At 43.7% G+C, this 20,856-nt stretch overlaps 1 protein-coding gene across 1 annotated transcript in view; it reads left to right on the top strand.

Moving 5' to 3' along the window:
* Window positions 1-8,698: 8,698 nt before the first annotated feature.
* Window positions 8,699-20,856, top strand: part of LOC127002469 (uncharacterized) — a 31,801-nt gene continuing 19,643 nt past the window's right edge. Inside the window, exon 1 of the mRNA XM_050868454.1 lies at window positions 8,699-8,778. The gene's annotated coding sequence lies outside the window, so the exon portion shown is untranslated. The remainder of the gene's footprint in view (window positions 8,779-20,856) is intronic.

The raw sequence follows: 20,856 nt of genomic DNA on the forward strand, positions 1-20,856 counted from the left end.
GTCAGCTTGGGTCGGACTTAGGTGAACACTTTACCAAGTGACCTAAGATTACTCAGTGCTACCATATAGGTATACTACATCTTTGATTGTGAGTTTATCAGAGAGCACTGGAGAGCAGCATGAGTCTAATTAGGTGCTAATGAATATCCTGCCTGCATCACAGACTACATAAAATGCAAATATGATCAGTGCCTAAAGGTGTTATAAGCTAATGATGGTAAATATATATATATATATATATATATATATATATATATATATATATATATATATATATATATATATATATATATATATATATATATATATATATAAAACTGTCTGCCCTAATGTCCCTCCCACTTTTGAAGGCCAAATGACGCCCCTGATTGTAACAACGCATCTTGTAACACCCATGACTGGGTGCCGGTGCAAATCTCCTCATTTAACACCGAGAAATTAATCTAGGCTCTAGGGAACTCGGAAAAATCCAAGTTAGAGAGTGCTGGCTGTGGAGATTGAACCAGTGACCTTCGACATACAAAGCCATGTCTGTCAGTCGAGCCAATAAAGGTAAAGGTAAAGTTGGGGCATACGCTATAGCAGCGCGTGGCCTCGGTGCTCATCTCCGTAACATTGGGCCTTGAGCCTGTGGTGAGAGGGAGCCCATTACCCCGGGACACAGGGCCAGTGTGACATCCGGGCTACCACAGTTTCCCCAGGTAGTCATTTATCGACCAGCCCGAGAGGGAGGATGATCAGCTGGGTGAGCTGCACGCCGACTGCCCAGGCCGGGATTCGAACCCGGGCCCGCGTAGAAGCCAGGCATGCTGACCACTAGACCACGGAGGCGTATTGGAGCCCAATCTCAAGTGAACCCACTCACAATGGCACACAATTTTTTTTCCGGTAAATTTTGTGCTTTGAATGAATTTGCTAACCATTTCTGTCGAAAAACAGCACAAATTATTTTTCACCCCTTCCACCCTAACCTCCTCAGTAATAAAAAAAAAAGTGACAAAATCATAGCCTTGAGGCAGTAATATTCAGCCCCAGCATCAAAAAATTATACTGCTGCCCTATGAAAGGCATCTCTTAACTCCGATGAAGTAGGTGGTGACTGTGGTGGAGCAGCTTCATTGTCATCCCTTGCAGTGGCAGGTGTCATTGGGCCAGCAGATGATGAAGCAGTGGCTGGTGTCATAGGGCCAGCAGATGATGAAGCAGTGGCTGGTGTCATAGGGCCAGCAGATGATGAAACAGTGGCTGGTGTCATAGGGCCAGCAGATGATGAAGCAGTGGCTGGTGTCATAGGGCCAGCAGATATTGAAGCAGTGGCTGTTGCCGGAGCAGCTAATGGTATCTTTTCCACAAGTAATGAACAATGTGCTGGGATGGTCTCTAGCAATACTGATAAAGTGTGTATCTACAAAGAATATGAATTTAAGGGTAATTAATAAATTGTTTTAATGAGAATATAAAGTTTTTGCCAAAAACATACAGGCCAGTCAATATTTCACTGCTGCTTGACTGTTGCTGCTGTCCTATCCCTAGTACATCATGTCAATGCTGAATGGCTCTGGTACCCCTTCAAATACATGAGACGAGCAGCCTATGATGTCATACACCAGTTTATCTACCACAGTTAATGTCATAGTTATATAGGCAGGCGCCTGCGTATCTGTGGTGCCACATGTGTGGGGCACTCAGGTGCTGGGGAAAATGTCATTGTTATGATGGGGCAGGGGTAAACCAGTGTATGCTGTGAGGCCTTGGTGTGGAAGTTCCCTGCCTGAACTGTGCAGCTAATCCCCCATACAGTGAGGGCCTTTTTTACTCCCTCAGGGGCTGTGCAGCTGAGAGAGTGGTGTACATGAGTGTGAGTGTGTGAGTAAGTGTGTGCCTGTCTTGGCTAAAACCCTTCACTGGGGGAAGACAACCAAGGTATTTAGATAGATTGATAGTCATTGACAGATGAACATTAAAAAAATTTCTATATCAAATATGCAGTTCACTGCTATGAACTTATTAACTTTAAGCTGAAATAAAGGCATTGTGGCCAGTATAGCTGCATTCTGTGAGCACATAAAAAACTAACTAATATATGTTTTACATTTAAAGACATAACAACTAAAAAAAATTACCAGTCTGCTGCTGCTCATTCTTGCACTTGGCAATGCAAGGCTTTGATTTATGTTGTACGTTGTACAAACGCCTCTCACAGTCATCCTGCGTACGGGGTCCACTCCCAGGGAAGGCACTGTCAGGGTATAAATGTGAAGCAAGTTTCTTAATCGTTTCACTATGGCATGCTTTTTATTTCCCATAACTTCTCCAATAACATTTAATACATGCTGTGATGGAAAGCTAAATCAGTACCAATATTTTATTTACATGCATCATAAGACATTAACTTTTTAGTTGTTATGAACATGGCCATAAATACTACTTTTCATTACCTACTTTTCTAAAATGCTTTTCTCTAAGTAGGAGGATATTACACAATACAGCTATACAAAAAAATTCAAAGCATTAATCTTAATTCCATTCTTTTGAGTACTTCTAACCTAACATTATATCACCAGAAACTGTTTGACCAATGCTATCAAAATAATATTTTAATCTTACTTTACCATTCTCATCAAATCTACCTATCCCGATATAGTCTTAACATAAAATATTTGTAAAAGTGTTGAGAGCCTGGCATGCCCAACCCACCCACCCCCCCAAAAAAATCTAAATAAGGAATAAATAAAATAACAGGTAAATATGACTTGACTCTTATACTAACCCCTTTCCACCCTAACAAACTTGGGGACCTACCATGTTAGGTTAGGGCGTGTTTAGTAGGACATGTTTAGCAGGAGTTGGTTTAGTTATGTTAGATTGTTGAGGGAGTGGGGGTTGCAGCAGAAATGGTCATGATGATGCTATTCACATGGAGCAGTAGGAAAAAGTATGTTCTGTTTGGAAACTCTGTGGTTGTGTTTGTATACAAAAATACCCATTTGACGAGGTTAGGTTAGTTTGCAAGTTACTTGAATCATGGATATGTGAATATGTAACAAAAAAAATAAAAGCGTTAACCTTAATTTCATTATCTTGAGTACATTCCAATCTAACATTATATCACCATAATCTGTTTGGCCAATGCTATAAATATATTATTTTAATTAATCTTACTTTACCGTTCTCACGAAACCCACCTATTCCCATATAGTCTTGACATAAAGTACTTGTAAAAGTGTCCATAGTCTGGCATGCCTAGCATCCCCCCCCCAATAAAAATAAATAATAAACAAATAAAAATATATAAAGAATAAAAAAAAGGGCAAATATGCCTTAACTATCTATACCAACCCCCTCTTCCCCCCCAACAAACTTGGCATGTTAAGTTAGGATGTGTTCGGTAGGACGGGGCAGGTTTGGCACTTGGGGACCTACCATGTTAGGTTAGGATGTGTCAGGTAGGACATGTTTAGCAGGAGTTGGTTTAGTTATGTTAGATTGTTGAGGGAGTGGGGGTTGCAGCAGAAATGGTCATGATGATGCTATTCACGTTAAGCAGTAGGAAAAAGTATGTTCTGTTTGGAAACTCTGTGGTTGTGTTTGTATACAAAAATACCCATTTGACGAGGTTAGGTTAGTTTACAAGTTACTTGAATCATGAATATGTGAATATGTAACAAAAAAATAAAAGCATTAACCTTAATTTCATTATCTTGAGTACATTCCAATCTAACATTATATCACCATAATCTGTTTGACCAATGCTATAAATATACTATTTTAATCTTACTTTACCATTCTCACAAAACCTACCCATTCCCATATAGTCTCGACATAAAGTACTTGTAAAAGTGGCCATAGTCTGGCATGCCTAGCATCCCCCCCCCAATAAAAAAAGAATAAACAAATAAAAATAAATAAAGAATGAAAACAGGGCAAATATGCCATAACTATCTATACCAACCCCCTCTTCCCCCCCAACAAACTTGGCATGTTAAGTTAGGATGTGTTCGGTAGGACAGGGCAGGTTTGGCATGGTTAGGTTTAGCTATGTTAGGTTGTTGAGGGAGAGGGGGTTGTGGCAGAAATGGTCATAATGAAACTATTCAGATACAGAATGAAAAGGTATGTTCTGTTTGGAAGGTCAGTGGTTGTGTTATTATGCAAAAAATACCCAATTGATTAGGTTAGGTTAGTTTGTCAGCTGATTGAACCATGAATATGTGATTACCAACCTTGTTACAGCTTCTGCCACTTCAGTCCACGCTCTCTTCTTATCCTCAGGGGTGATGCTCTTCCCATAACACCCTCTGATTATACGTATTTTTTCTTGAATTTGATGTAAGAAGACCGTTTCATCTGGCGACCAATTAAACTTACTCCTTTTCTGCGCAGGTTCTCCGGCCCGTAGATCATTGGGGCAGATGACGTGGTTATGGTGCGGTAATTTCAGCAGAGCAAGTCGTGACGCAGGAGGGGAGATACGGGTATTGACGAGTGACGGAGTAAAAACAGCCTTTGAGGCTGCTTCTATCTGCCACAAAACTCAGTATTTTCTTGTGTTTGCCATTTATTATGTTTCTGTTGTACATTTATACATCTTTTCTTTATTTTTCTTTTGAAATATTTACTTAATTCATGTCGGATGTTTACGTTTTGCACGGAGGCGTCCTTAGCAACGAGCCCGCCATAAAGAAGAAGAAGAAGAAGATAATAGTAGCCAGGATTTGCTAATACCTACACTCAAAGTTGACGAGGATAGCTTTTACTCTTAATAATTTGAACCTATTAACTTTGATAGTAACTTTAAGAGTAAAAGTTAATAGCTCTCGAGGATACGGGCCCAGGCAGGGTGTCAGCACAGAAGCACAGTTTTTAAGGACAATAGGAGGCACTCCATCAGGTCCATAAGCCTTCTGAGAGTTGAGGCCAGAGAGGGCATAGAAAACATCATTTGGAAGAATCTTAATAACAGGCATAAAGGAGTCAGAGGGGGGATGAGTAGGAGGAATATGCCCGTCCCACCCTCTTACGAGGAATGAAAGGTAAAGAAGTCCCGCTCACGCTCGGGGCAGTCGGAAAGAATTTTAATCAATCCCAGACGACACAACGCCGTGGTATATATATCAAGGAACTGTCTTTAACCGACAGAAAAACATCTCAACAAACGACTTGTGCCAGGAATCGAACCCGTACTTTCTGAATAGAAATCAAGGCGCAAGGTCTTTAACTTTTTTTTTTTTTTTTTTTACAGCAAAGGAGACAGCTCAAGGGCACAAAAAAGTAAACATTAATAAAAAAAAAAAAAGCCCGCTACTCGCTGCTCCTAACAAGAATCCAAAGAGGTGGCCGAAAGATAAGTCAGTTTCGGGAGGAGAGGTGTCCTGATACCCTCCTCTTGAAAGAGTTCAAGTCGTAGGCAGGAGGAAATACAGATGAAGGAAGATTGTTCCAGAGTTTACCAGCGTGAGGGATGAAAGAGTGAAGATGCTGGTTAACTCTTGCATAAGGGGTTTGGACAGTATAGGGATGAGCATGAGTAGAAGTCGAGTGCAGCAGGGGGGGGCATGCAGTTAGCAAGTTAAGAAGAGCAGTAAGCGTGGAAATATCGATAGAAGATAGAAAGAGGCAACATTGCGGCGGAATTTAAGAGGTAGAAGACTATCAGTATGAGGAGGAGAGCTGATGAGACGAAGAGCCTTTGCCTCCACTCTGTCCAGAAGAGCTGTGGTGGAGCCCCCACACATGAGATGCATACTCCATACGAGGGCGGACAAGGCCCCTGTATATGGACAGCAACTGTGCAGGGAGAAGAACTGGCGGAGACGGTACAGAACGCCCAGCCTCGAGGAAGCTGATTTAGTAAGAGATGAGATATGCAGTTTCCAGTTGAGATTTTGAGTTAAGGATAGACCGAGGATGTTTAGTGTTGAGGAAGGTGATAGCTGGGTGTTGTCAAAGAATAGGGGATAGTTGTTTGGAAGATTGTGTCGAGGGGCTAGGTGGAGGAAGTGTGTTTGTGCGGCGTTGAAGGACACCAGGTTCTTCTTGCCCCAATCGGAAATAATAGTAAGGTCTGAGGCTAAGCGTTCTGCAGCCTCCAGCCTTGAGTCGTTAAGTTCCTGAAGGTGGGTCTTCTATTAAAAGAAGTTGAATAATGCAGAGTGGAATCATCGGCGTAGGAATGGATAGGACAGTTCGTTTTGGAAAGAAGATCATCAATGAACAACAGAAAAGAGTGGGAGATAGGACAGAACCCTGTGGGACACCACTGTTAATAGATTTAGGGAAGAACAGTGACCGTCTACCACGGCAGAAATAGAACAGTCAGAAAGGAAACTGGAGATAAAGGTACAGAGAAGGATAGAAACCGTAGGAGGGTAGTTTAGAAAGCAAAGATTTGTGCCAGACCCTATCAAAAGCTTTTGATATGTCCAGCGCAATAGCAAAAGTTTCACCGAAACGGCTAAGAGGATGACCAAGAGTCAGTTAAGAAGGCTAGATCACCAGTAGAACGCCTTGCGGAACCCATACTGGCGATCAGATAGAAGGTCAGAAGTGGAAAGGTGCTTTTGAATCTTACGGTTAAGGATTGATTCAAAAGCTTTAGATAGACAAGAAAGTAAAGCAATAGGACGGTAGTTTGAGGGATTGGAGCGGTCACCCTTCTTAGGTACAGGCTGTGTGAAGGCATACTTCCAGCAAGAAGGAAAGGTAGATGTTGACAGGCAGAGGCGAAAGAGTTTGACCAGGCAGGGTGACAGCACGGAGGCACAGTTTTAAGGACAATAGGAGGCACTCCATCAGGTCCATAAGCCTTCTGAGGATTGAGGCCAGAGGGCATAGAAAACATCATTTTGAAGAATCTTTATAACAGGCATAAAGGAGTCAGAGGGGGATGAGTAGGAGGAATATGCCCAGAATCGTCCAGAGTGGAGTTTTAGAAAAGTTTGAGAGAAGAGTTCAGCCTTAGAGATAGATGAGACGGCAGTGTTGCCGTCAGGACTGAGAGTGGAGGAAAGATGAAGAAGTGAAGTTGGAGGAGATGTTTTGGCTAGATGCCAGAAGTCACGGGAAGAGTTAGAGAAAGCAAGGTTTTGACATTTTCTATTAATGAAAGAATTTTTGGTTAGTCGGAGAATAGATTTGGCACGATTTCGGGCAGAAATGTAAAGTTCATAATTAGCATTAGTTTGAAGGCTCTGGTATCTTTTGTGAGCTACCTCTCTATCATTGACAGCACGAGAACAAGCGTGATTAAACCAAGGCTTTTTAGCGTGAGGAGTAGAGAAAGAACGAGGAATGTATGCCTCCATTCCAGAGACAATCACCTCTGTGATGCGCTGAGCACACAGAGGGGTCTCTATCCTGGAAGCAATAATCATTCCACGGAATCGGAAAAGTACATCCTCAGGTCGTCCCACCGAGCTGAAGCAACTGCCAGAAGCATCGCCTCTTCGGTGGGTCCAGAGGATGTACAGGAGCGATAGGACAGGATGCAGAAATAAGATTGTGATCGGAGGAGCCCAACGGAGAGAACAGTTTGACAGAATAAGCAGAAGGGTTTGAGGTAAGGAAGAGGTCTAGAATGTTGGGCCGATCTCCAAGACGGTCAGGAATACGTGTAGGGTGCTGGACCAACTGCTCTAGGTCGTTGAGGATAGCAAAGTTGTAGGCTTGTTCACCAGGATGGTCAGTGAAAGAGGTTAAAGTGTCGGTTAAAGACAGTTCCTTGATATATATACCACGGCGTTGTGTCGTCTGGGATTGATTAAAATTCTTTCCGACTGCCCCGAGCGTGAGCGGGACTTCTTTACCTTTCATTCCTCGTAAGAGGGTGGGGGCGTCAGGTTGGCTGCTTAAATGCAACCTCTGGCGTGAAGTCTTTTAGCTCATCAGGTGGCATGGTTGGTATGCGCCTTGATTTCTATTCAGAAAGTACGGGTTCGATTCCTGGCACAAGTGGTTTGTTGAGATGTTTTTCTGTCGGTTAAAGACAGTTCCTTGATATATATATATATATATATATATATATATATATATATATATATATATATATATATATATCGTGTATTTTTTATTACTATATCTTTCAAGACTCCATGGATGTCCCACATTTACCGTTTTATGTTGTTATGCTATGTTTTGTTATGTTATGTTGGGGAGGTGGTGACTGAACAGATAGCGAGACGGCCCCGCGATCAGGAAGACGCGAGTTCAATCCCCGACCGGTGCCACCAAGTTGTGATTTTTCAGCCGCCGCCGAGTGGCTTAAAAATACCCACATGCTATCCAGAAGACCACCTATGAACCCGGACTCTATATTGTAAGATTAAAGATGAGCTCCGGGAGGGCAGCATGAGCCAATGCAAGATGGCGCCACTATAAACACTCGCCTGCGCCAGAACGGGCTGGGCCGACCATCAGGCCCCACCGGGAAGAAGCCTTGGACCGACCATCAGGATCCACCGGGAAGAAGCCTACCGGAGCAATAGGCCAGGACGTAATGTAATGTAATGTTATTACCGAGCACAACATGTTTTTGATCGTTGCTATTTTTTTGTGTGTGTCTTTAACTTGTTAAATTTGAGGGCTAATTATCCGCGTAGCTGAGCGATGTTATGCACGGAACTTTCCATATCACTCAAGAATCACGTGACAATGCAGTTTTCTAAAGATTGCATTTCTCTCTACCTGCAGTGGCCAGTAAGAGGCTGGCAGCCGCGACACCCACACGTTTGTCACTCGTCTCGTTCTCCGCCTGTATACCGCTCTTGTTGTGCTTCGCAGGTAAATATATTTTGGACTACAAAACAAGAACCTTTTCATAAACTCAACCAAAGGTAATATTATTGTTATTATTATTATTATTATTATTATTATTATTATTATTATTATTATTATTATTATTATTATTATTATTATTATTATTATTATTATTATTATTATTATTACTATTATTATTGTTATTATTATTAATTATAATAATAATAATAATAATAATAATAATAACAATAAAAGTAGTAGTAGTAGTACCGGTAGTAGTATCCTCCTACTTCTTTTCTTTCTTCCTCCTCAGCCTTCTCCTACTCTTCTTCCTCTTTCTTGCCCTTGTCTTTCTCTTCATGGTGGTAGTACTTAGTAGTAGTTTTAGTAGAAGTAGTAATAGTAGCAGTAGTAGGTGTAATGGTAGTAGTAGTAGTAGTAGTAGTAGTAGTAGTAGTAGTAGTAGTAGTTAAGTAATGGTGGTAGTAGTAGTAATAGTCGTATTAGTATTAGTATTAGTATCAGTATTAGTAGTTGTAGTAGTAGTAGGGGGAGTGGTAATAGTAGTGGTAGTAGTTGTGGCAGTAGTAGTAATAGAAGTAGTAGTAGTAGTAGTAGTAGTAGTAGTAGTAGTAGTAGTAGGAAATAATACAGAATGTGGACCAAGGCTCCTTCACCTCACTAAAATTCACGACGTCGGGAGGGATGGAACCAATGGCGCAGAGCTTCTACATGCTTTCTATCCCTTCTTTGGTCTCGACCCTCAGAAGGCTTATGGGCATGACGGAGTGCCTCCTATTGTCCACTGCCAGTCAACATCTACCTTTCCTTCCTCCTGGAAGTACACCTACATACAGGCTGTCCCTAAGAAGGGTTACAGTTCCAGTCCCTCAAACTACCGCCCTATACTTTCTTGCTTATCTAAAGCTTTGGAATCAATCATTAACCGGAAGATTCAAAAGCACTTTTACACTTTTTACCTTCTATCTGATCGCCGATATATGTTCCGCAAGGGGCGTTCTACTGGCGATCTTCTTGCTCTCTTAACTGAAACTTTCTCAGTTGCGCTTTACATATCGACAACTTTCCATTGTGTCTGCCACAGATCTTTGCTTTTGAAACTGCCCTCTATCGGATTATATCCCTCTCTCTGTTCCTTTATCTGCAGTTTCCTTTCCGGCCGTTCTATATCTGCGGTGGGAGACGGTCACTGTTCTCCCCATAAACCAATCAACTAGTGGTTATCCACAGGGCTCTGTCCTATCACCCACTCTCTTCCTGTTATTCATCAATGATCTTCTTTCCATAACAAACTGTCCTATCCACTCAAATGCTGACGACTCCACTTTGCATTATTCAACTTCTTTCAACAGAAGACCCTCTCAACATGAATTTGAAGATTCCAGACTGGAGACTGCAGAACGCTTAACCTCATATCTTGATATCATTCCCGATTGGGGTAAAAGAAACCTCGTGTCCTTCAATGCCTCAAAAACTCAATTTATCCACCTATCAACTCGACACAATCTTCCAAACACCTATCCCCTATTCTTCGACAACACTCAGCTGTCACCTTCCTCAACACTATATATCCTCGGTCTATCCTTAGTTCAAAATCTCAACTGGAATCTTCACATCTCCTCTCTCATGCACTAAATGAGCTTCCTTGACGTTGGGCGTTCTGCATCGTCTCCACCCGTTCTTCTCCCCCGCAGAGATGCTTTCCAAATATAAAGGCCTTGTCCGCCCTCGAATGGAGTATGCATCTCACGTGTGGAGGGGGTCCACTCACACAGCTCTTCTGGACAGAGTGTAGTCTAAGGCTCTTCGTCTCATCAGCTCTCCTCCTCTTACTGATAGTCTTCTACCTCGTAAATTCCACCACCATGTTGTTCTCTTTCTATTTTCTATCGATATTTTCATGCTGACTTCTCTTCTGAAATTGCTAACTGCATACCTTCCCCCCTCCCGCGGCCTCGCTGCACACAACTTTCTACTTATGCTCATCCCTATACTGTCCAAACCCCTTATGCAAGAGATAACCAGCATCTCCATTCTTTCATCCCCTTCACTGGTAAACTCTGGAACAGCCTTCCTTCGTCTGTATTTCTTCCTACCTAATTGACCTCTCTTTTAGCCACTCTTTAATTTTGTCTACTATGGGAGCGGCCCGTAGCGGGCTTTTTTTTTTTTGCACTCTTTTTGTTGCCCTTGAGCCGTCTCCATTGTTGTAAAAAAAATTACTCGTCGTAACACTGGTGGATAATAAAACAGCAGCCGAGAAGCAGTGTGGTGGCCTGGATGAGATGCAGGCTGTCCTTTTCCCTTCTGAGGTCAGCCTTGATCTGCCTGAGGAGAATCAAGTCACCTGCACACAAAACCACCCACATTGCCGACCTGGACTTTGAGGCGACGGTGGTTGATAGCCGTATCAACCTCAGGCTCTGTCAGCTTAAGAACAATATGTTTAATCATGTTTGTAATTCAAAATAAAGATGGTTGTCGGCTACAGCATTGGCGGGTTGGGGCCAATGAATTACTTTGTGAAAGGATATGAGAAAAAATACCTCTTAAAACGCAACTCTAATGGATGGAGGCTGTATTTAAAAAGTAGTAGTAGTAGTAGTAGTAGTAGTAGTAGTAGTAGTAGTAGTGGTAGTAGCAGTAGTAATACTGGTAGTAGTAGTAGTAGCAGTAGTAGTAGTAGTAGTAGTAGTAGTTGTAGTAATAGTAGTAGTAGTAGTACTAGTAATAGTGAACAAGCCTACAATTTTGCTCTCCTCAACGACCTAGAGCAGTTGCTTCAGCACCCTACTCGTATTCCCGACCGTCTTGGAGACAGGCCCAACATTCTAGACCTCTTCCTTACCTCTAATCCTTCTGCTTACTCTGTCAAACTGTTCTCTCCGTTGGGCTCCTCCGATCATAACCTTATTTCTGTATCCTGTCCTATCGCTCCTGTACATCCTCTGGACCCGCCGAAGAGGCGATGCTTCTGGCATTTTGCTTCAGCTCGGTGGGACGACCTGAGGATGTACTTTTCCGATTTCCCGTGGAATGATTACTTCTTCCAGGAGAGACCCCTCTGTGTGTGCTCAGCGCATCACAGAGGTGATTGTCTCTGGAATGGAGGCATACATTCCACGTACTTTCTCTACTCCTCATGCTAAAAAGCCTTGGTTTAATCACGCTTGTTCTCGTGCTATAAAAGATAGAGAGGCAGCTCACAAGAGGTTCCAGAGCCTTTGAACTCCCACTAACTTAGATCTTACATTTCAGCCCGGAATCGTGCCAAATCTACTCTCCGACTTACCAAAACTTCTTTTATTAATAGAAAATGTCAACACCTTGCTCCTTCTAATTCTTCCCGTGACTTCTGGCATCTAGCCAAAAATATCTCTTCCAATTTCACTTCTTCCTCTTTCCCTCCTCTCCTTAACCCTGACGGCAGCACTGCCGTCTCATCTGTCTCTAAGGCTGAACTCTTCGCTCAAACTTTCTGTAAGAACTCCACCCTGGACGATTCTAGGCATATTCCTCCTACTCATCCCCCTCTGACTCCTTTATGCCTGTTATTAAGATTCTTCCAAATGATGTTTTCTATGCCCTCTCTGGCCTCAACTCTCAGAAGGCTTATGGACCTGATGGAGTGCCTCCTATTGTCCTTAAAAACTGTGCTTCTGTGCTGACACCCTGTCTGGTCAAACTCTTTCGTCTCTGCCTATCAACATCTATCTTTCCTTCCTGCTGGAAGTATACCTTTGTACAGCCTGTGCCTGAGAAGGGTGACCGTTCCAATCCCTCAAACTACCGCCCTATAGGTTTACTTTCCTGTCTGTCTAAAGCTTTTGAATCAATCCTTAACCGGAAGATTCAAAAGAACCTTTCCACTTCTAACCTTCTATCTGATCGCCAGTATGGATTCCGCAAGGGGCGTTCTACTGGCGATCTTCTTGCTCTCTTAACTGACTCTTGGTCATCCTCTCTTAGCCGTTTCGGTGAAACTTTCTCTGTTGCGCTAGACATATCGAAAGCCTTCGATAGAGTCTGGCACCAGTCTTTGCTTTCTAAACTGCCCTCTTTCGGATTCTATTTTCCTCTCCGTTCCTTTATCTCCAGTTTCCTTTCCGGCCGTTCTATCTCTGCGGTGGTAGATGGTCACTGCTCTTCCCCTAAATCTATTAACAGTGGCGTTCCACAGGACTCTGTCCTATCACCCACTCTCTTCCTGTTATTCATCAATGATGTTCTTTCCATAACAAACTGTCCTGTCCATTCATACGCCGACGACTCCACTCTGCATTATTCAACTTCTTTCAACAGAAGACCAACACATCAGGAAGTACACGACTGCAGACTGGAGGCTGCAGAACGCTTAACCTCAGACCTTGCTATCATTTCCGATTGGGGCAGAAGGAACCTTGTGTCCTTCAATGCCTCAAAAACACAATTTCTCCACCTATCAACTCGACACAATCTTCCAAACACCTATCCCCTATTCTTCGACAACACTCAGCTGTCACCTTATTCAACACTAAACATCCTCGGTCTATCCTTAACTCAAAATCTCAACTGGAAACTTCATATCTCCTCTCTTGCTAAATCAGCTTCCTCGATGTTGGGCATTCTGTATCGTTTCCGCAAGTTCTTCTCCCCCGCGCAGTTGCTATCCATATACAGGAGCCTTGTCCGCCCTCATATGGAGTATGCATCTCACGTGTGGGGGGGATCCACTCACACAGCTCTTCTGGACAGAGTGGAGGCTAAGGCTCTTCGTCTCATCAGCTCTCCTCCTCCTACTGATAGCCTTTTACCTCTTAAATTCCGCCGCGATGTTGCCTCTTTTTCTATCTTCTATCGATATTTCCACGCTGACTGCTCTTCTGAACTTGCTAACTGCATGCCTCCCCCCCTCCCGTGGCCCCGCTGCACACGTCTTTCTACTCATGCTCATCCCTACACTGTCCAAACCCCTTATGCAAGAGTTAACCAGCATCCTCACTCTTTCATCCCTCACGCTGGTAAACTCTGGAACAACCTTCCTTCATCTGTATTTCCTCCTGCCTACGACTTGAACTCTTTCAAGAGGAGGGTATCAGGACACCTCTCCTTCCGAAATTGATCTTTCTTTCGGCCACCTCTTTTAATTCTTTTTTGGGAGCAGCGAGTAGCGGGCTTTTTTTTATTATTGTTTTCTTTTTTTGTGTGCCCTTGAGCTCCCTCCTTTGTTGTAAAAAAAAAAGTAGTAGTAGTAGTAATAGTAGTAGTAGTAGTAACAGTAGTAGTAGTAGTAGTAGTAGTAGTAGTAGTAGTAGTAGTAGTAGTAGTAGAAGTAACATGGAAACATGGAAACATGGACTAGCAGGCAGCAGAAAGCCTTTTGGCCCATAACTAGGCTGCCTGCGTTCAGTGATTTAATCAATCCATTTGCCATAGGAGTGGCTTGCAGGGAAGGATTAAAGCTTTTGTGTATCTACTCTTGGGAAGTAGTAGTAGTAGTAGCAGTAGTAGTAGTAGTAGTAGTAGGATTATCATTATTACTATTATTATTATTATTATTATTATTATTATTATTATTATTATTATTATTTTTATTATGATTATGATTATGATTATGATTACCAGTAGTAGTAGTAGTAGTAGTAGTCGTAGTAGGATTATCATTATTATTATTATTATTATTATTATTATTATTATTATTATTATTTTTATTATGATTATGATTATGATTACCAGTAGTAGTAGTAGTAGTAGTAGTAGTAGTAGTAGTAGTAACAGTAGTAGTAACAGTAGTAGTAGTAGTAACAGTAGTAGTAGTAGTAGAAAGTAGTAGTAGTAGTAGTAGCTGTAATAGTAGTAGTAGTAGCAGTAGTAGTAGTAGTACTAGTAGCTGTAATAGTAGTAGCAGTAGTAGTAGTAGTAGTAGTAGTAGTAGTAGTAGTAGAAAGTAGTAGTAGTAGTTGTAGCTGTAATAGTAGTAGTAGTAGTAGTAGTACTAGTAGCTGTAATAGTAGTAGCAGTAGTAGTAGTAGTAGTAGTAGTAGTAGTAGTAGTAGTAGTAGTAGTAGTAGTAGTAGCTGTAATAGTAGTAGCTGTAATAGTAGTAGTAGTAGTAGTAGTAGTACTAGTAGCTGTAATAGTAGTAGTAGTAGTAGTAGTAGTAGTAGTAGTAGTAGTAGTAGTAGTAGTAGGCCCTGAGATAGGATGCATCCCTGGCGCCACCAAGTCTGTCCTTGTTGTCAAACCTGAACATTATGACCGTGCCGCGGAAAGTATTATGGGAAGTGGCGTCATTGTGACAAGGGACGGACAAGGCCACTTGAGTGCAGTGATCGGGACAGAGGTATGTAGGAGGGAGTACGTAGGAGACAAGGTGGCTGGGTGGGTGAAGGAAATAGAGGCTTTGTCTGCCATTGCGAAGACTGAGCCACACGCTGCCTATTCAGCGTACACCCACGGCATCCAACATCGGTGGACGTTCCTGATGCGCACCATCCCCGGCATCAGTCGACTCCTCCGACCACTGGAAAATTCCGACAAGAATGTATTCCTGCCGGTGCTGGTGAAATCTCATGCTTTGAGGGAGGTTGAGAGGGATATGCTAACACTTCTTCCAAGACTGGGTGGAATGGGGATCACCAACCCTGAGAAGCTGGTTGATAAGGAAAACCAAAACTCAATCAGCCTTACCAGGTCACTCATCAACAGGATCATCGCTCAGGAGGCAGAGGGCGAGATAGACCAAACAGAAATAAGAGAAATAAAAAGAAAAATCTCAGAAGAAAGGCAACACGACCAAAAAGACGAGCTGGACCGTCTTACACACCACCTGTTCACAGAAATGGGTAGAAAAATACACACAGCACAAGAGGCAGGCGCCTCTAACTGGCTAACGTCAATACCAATCAGAGCAAAAGGCTTCAGCCTCAACAAACAAGAATTTGTCGACGCTGTTGCTCTGAGATATGGCTGGCCGATTGAGGGACTGCCTGATCTCTGTGCATGTGGATCACCAAATGATGTCACCCACACCACGAGATGTAAAAAGGGAGGCTTCGTCTGTATTTGACACGATGAAGTGAGGGATCTGACAGCCAGCATGCTCGGGGAGGTATGCCAAGACGTCACTACCGAGCCGGCACTGCTTCCCCTGGACGGCGAACACCTTCGGTACAGGACGGCCAATACCTCACAGGAGGCACGGGTTGATGTAAGTGCCCGCGGATTCTGGGTGCGCGGACAGCGGGCGTTCATGGACATCCGCATATTCGACCCGATGGCTGCCTGTCACCGTGAGCTGCCCCTGGAAGCCGCCCACCAGAGGAACGAGCAGAAGACAAGGGCATACGGTGAAAGAATCCAACATGTGGATCAGGGCCGGTTCACCCCCCTCGCCTTCACCACATCCGGCGGGATGGGTCCCAGGGCCCGATGCTTCTATGCACGACTCGTGGAACTAATCTCAGAAAAGAAGCATCAGCCAAGGAGCCACGTTGTCGCCTGGATGAGGTGTCGCCTCTCGTTCTCCCTGCTCAGGTCGGCCATCCTATGTCTCAGGGGCACCAGACACTCTGGCCCAAAAGCCACCAACATCTCCAATATGGACTATGAAACCATAGTGGTGGAGAGTGACATTAGGGTGGGTCGGGAGTGACTTGAGTAGGGAAGGAAAGGGGGATCTAGACGCAATAGATGATAGGTGATTTAGTGTCAGGTAGTATGAGTGATATGGTTGGATGCCACAGTCATTAGCGAACAGAGTTGGGGCTAATGACCTCCATGCTATGGAGCCATCCATGATTATGTGTCGGGAAAATAAACATGGGTGGAGGTATCATTTATGTAATAGAAAAAAAAAGTAGTAATAGTAGTAGCAGTAGTAGTAGTAGAAGTAGTTGTAATGTCAGTATATATTTGTAGTAGTAGCAGTAGTGGTAATAGTGTAAGTTGTAATAACTGTGTCGGTTGTAGTAGAAGCATCCGCAGAAGATGTTGCTACAGCAGCCTTTGAACTAGACTAATGTTATTATTACTATGATTAAGGTTTCTTCCACTTCTTCTATTACCAATTCTTGCTCAACTAGACGCAGTGCATGCCTACGTTTTGTTACAATGTCACAAACACTAATGACATACGAGCATATACAGTTAATGCTGCTGGCGGCAACTGGCACTTGTGATAAAGCATGAATGAGGTGGGTAGGCGGTGGTTGAATGGACAGCAAGACGGCCCCGCGTTCAGGAGGACGCGAGTTCAATCCCCGACCGGTGCCACCAAGCTGGGATATTTCAGCCGCCGCCGAATGGCTTAAAACTACCCACATGCTGTCCAGAAGACCACCTATCAACCCGGACTCTAGATTCTAGGATTAAAGATGAGCTCCGGGAGGGCAGCATGAGCCAATGCAAGATGGCGCCACTATAAACACTCGCTTGCGCCAGAACGGGCTGGGCCGACCATCAGGACCCACCGGGAAGAAGCCTACCAGCGCAATATGCCACGACGTAAAAAAAAAATGAAGGGTTGCATTGTGTATGAGAGCCTTTTGCAAGTCACGCAGTTAAGTTCTCATTTGTCTGGCCAGTACTTTTCCTACACCCACTCGAGTACCACGGCTTTGTTCCCACATAAATCGTGAAGTAGCCTTGGCTTGTAAATATTTTGACTGACCTTCCTCCCACAGGTGCAGTCAAAACTATCATCACGTATTGATCAGCGGCACCATCTCGTGTTGATAAGCAGGCAGATAAAGGTAAGTATGCCAAGGGCCAAATGACTTGCAGAATTAGTGGTATTAACAACTTTTCTACAACTACTACTGATATTATTTTTAGTATAAATGTTATTAGTATTAGCAGCAGTAGTAGTAGTAGTAGTGAATCGACAGAGTAACAGCACCGCGTCCAGGAGGACGCGAGTTCAATCCCCGTCCGGTGCCACCAAGCTGGGATTTTTCAGCCGCCGCCGAGTGGCTTAAAACGACCCACATGCTGTCCAGAAGACCACCTATCAACCCGGACTCTAGATTCTAGGATTAAAGATGAGCTCCGGGAGGGCAGCATGAGCCAATGCAAGATGGCGCCACTATAAACACTCGCCTGCGCCAGAACGGGCTGGGCCGACCATCAGGACCCACCGGGAAGAAGCCTTGGGTCGACCATCAGGCCCCACCGGGAAGAAGCCTACCGGCGCTATAGGCCGCGACGTAAAAAAAATAAATAAATAAATAAAATAAAAAGTAGTAGTAGAAATAATCGTAGCAGTAGTAGTAGTAGTAGGAATAGTTGTAGTAGTAATAGTAAGTAATGCATAGTAATTGTAGTAGTAGCAGTGGTAATAATGATTTCAGTAGTAGTAGTTGTTGTGGGAATGGTAGGGTTGGTGGTAGTTGAAGTAACTATATAGACGCCTCCGCCTTGCAGAGGTTAGCGTCACTGACTACGAGTCGTCAGCCCACCCAGTTCATCATCCTTCCCTACGAGATAGCCGATAAATGGATGCCTGGTGAAACCTGGCTAAGGTACAACGTGATAACCCGGTTGTTCCACTGGTCCCGTATCGGGTTAAGGTTTCTCTCCTACCACAGGCTCTCGGGGGTAAGTAGACGGAGCACCGCCACCACGAGCAGCTTGTGTGTATTCTCCCAGCTCCACCTTTACCGTATTTCTACTACAACTACTGCTACTGCTACTACAACTACTACCACCGCTACTCCTACCATTACTACCTCTACTACTATTACGACTAATGCTGCTACTAATATTACTGCTATACTACTATTTTTGTTGCTACTACTAAAATTACTACTTATAATAATAATAATACGAGACTTATTATTACTACAACAATAAAAACATTTACAGCTGCAACAACAACAATAACATCTATTACGACTACTACTACTTGCATTGAGAACATCTCAGTATGCCCTCATATTCCATGCTCAGTTATTGTTAGTCGTAAGTATTAAGGTTTAACGTGAACTTTTGTATTTCTGTGGTGTTTTGTGGTGTTAATAATATTAAGATGAAGCTTCGTAATTGTGTGGTGTTTTTTTAATTATATTATACAGGAATGATCTTTGATAGGCGGGTATGCGTAGTCATTTGTAGGGTCGATTACGCATTGAGTTGTTCTCGTGAGAGGGTGAGAGGAATGCAACGTGGCAGATTGGGAGCCCTACGTGGCGACTCCTCGTCTCGGTGAGTTTTTTGCAACTGATAATAGGTTTGTTGTTGCAACACTCAAGCCCAAGCTATCTCAGGTCATGAGGAATCTAGAGATTAAACAATATTGTAATCTTTCTGGAGTGACTGAAATATCTGCCATGAGATCAGGAGTGTGCTGTATCAGCCTCAAATCGGTTAAATGTGTTCAGCTTCCTTGAAGACCCTTTAGAACTGTAGGGTACTTTCAAACGTAGGAGTGCATTGGAGAGGGCTCGATAACTACGAGTGGGTTTACCTCTGGGAGACGATGGAAGATATCGAGAAGAGTCACGCTGCTAAGCTTGCTAAGAGTCGATAAAAATATAAAGCTCTGTCACGTAGGACTAGACCTCTCTTGAGGAGAGACAAGGATATATATGTCAAGAGTCTCGCTCAGGATGCCGAAGGCTATTTAAATGGAAATGCCCTCCGACATGCTTACCGAGCCCTGTAGTAGCTCCGCTATAAGCCTCCCTCTCAGTCATCCGATCAGTAGACGGTTGTCTCGCGCCAGACATGGATGGGCATAGGGATCTATGGACTGAGTTGTACACAGCGGACGATACGCGAGAGCAGCTTTCAGCTGCTGGGGTGCTGATGGTTGATGCTGCTCTACCCATCGAAGCAAGCACATCATCTCTTGATGATGTCAGAGAGACTGAGGCCAGGTGTAGATGTGAAGAGGCACTTGGTGTCTGTACCATAAATGCGAAACTTTTAAAGGCTGAATACAAGGCAGCTTGTATGCGGTCTAGACTGCGGTATGGGAATCTGATACCATTTTTCCTGACTCGAAGAGGGGCTGGTCAACCCTATCGGGAACAGGAAAGGGGACCGACAAGACTGCAGCAACTACTGTGGTTTTACGCTGCTCAGCGTGCCAGGCAAGGTACTTGCCCATCTATTGCCCATGCGAATTCGCAGCTGGAGAGACCTGAACAGCCCTGGTTTACGCCTGGTAAGTCGACAACTGATCGTATCTTATTATACCCTCTATTGGTGGTGCACCGACGTGAGTTTTGACTTGGGATGCTTGCAGCATATATAAATATTTATAAGTCGTTTAATTCAGTGCCTTGCAAGGCACTCTAGAATCACCCGCGATACCGCGAGAATCTTACAGGGATTGTTGGTCTACCGACTAGTCTGTACTGATGATGAGAGTGCTGTGAAGTGTAAGGGACGCGTGTACAACTACTTTACCGCGAAAGCGAAAGTGATCCAGGGCTTTGTCCTTGTCCCAGCACTTTTATACACTTGTATGGGCTGGGTACTTGGCAGAGTTGTGGATCAGAGTTATTGGGGAGCATCTATTAGCAGTCCCAGGATCACTTACCTTTTTTTGCCGATGATGAAGTAATTCTTGCGGAGTTGTTGGAAATTTTGGAGATGGCTCTTGAGGCACTGCACGAGGAGTCGATACCCTTGATACTCCAGGCTTCCCTGCCCAAAAGCAAGGTACAGGTATTTCGAAGTTTATTAGATGAAGTAGTTCAGTATAATCTGTTCACGCGTGTGGCACAGATATTAAGGAAAATTGTACATATTGTGGTAGCATAGTGCAAAACAGTGGTGAGTCTCCTTACGAAGTTTTACAGCGGATTGCTTTGGCCTACAGTGTTAACGACTCGCTCATCACGAGTATATATCATTTTCGATACCTAAGCTGAAGGAAAAAGAGTCAGATCTTCAATTCACTTGTGTCCTTTGTCTTTTTTATTAACGTCGCGGCCTATTGCGCCGGTAGGCTTCTTCCCAATGGGGCCTCATGGTCGGCCCAAGGCTTCTTCCCGGTGGGGCCTGATGGTCGGCCCAGCCCGTTCTGGTGCAGGCGAGTGTTTATTGTGGCGCCATCTTGCATTGGCTCATGCTGCCCTCCCGGAGCTCATCTTT

The sequence above is a fragment of the Eriocheir sinensis genome, chromosome 23 (genome assembly GCF_024679095.1).
Source record: "Eriocheir sinensis breed Jianghai 21 chromosome 23, ASM2467909v1, whole genome shotgun sequence".
Taxonomy (NCBI): domain Eukaryota; kingdom Metazoa; phylum Arthropoda; class Malacostraca; order Decapoda; family Varunidae; genus Eriocheir; species Eriocheir sinensis.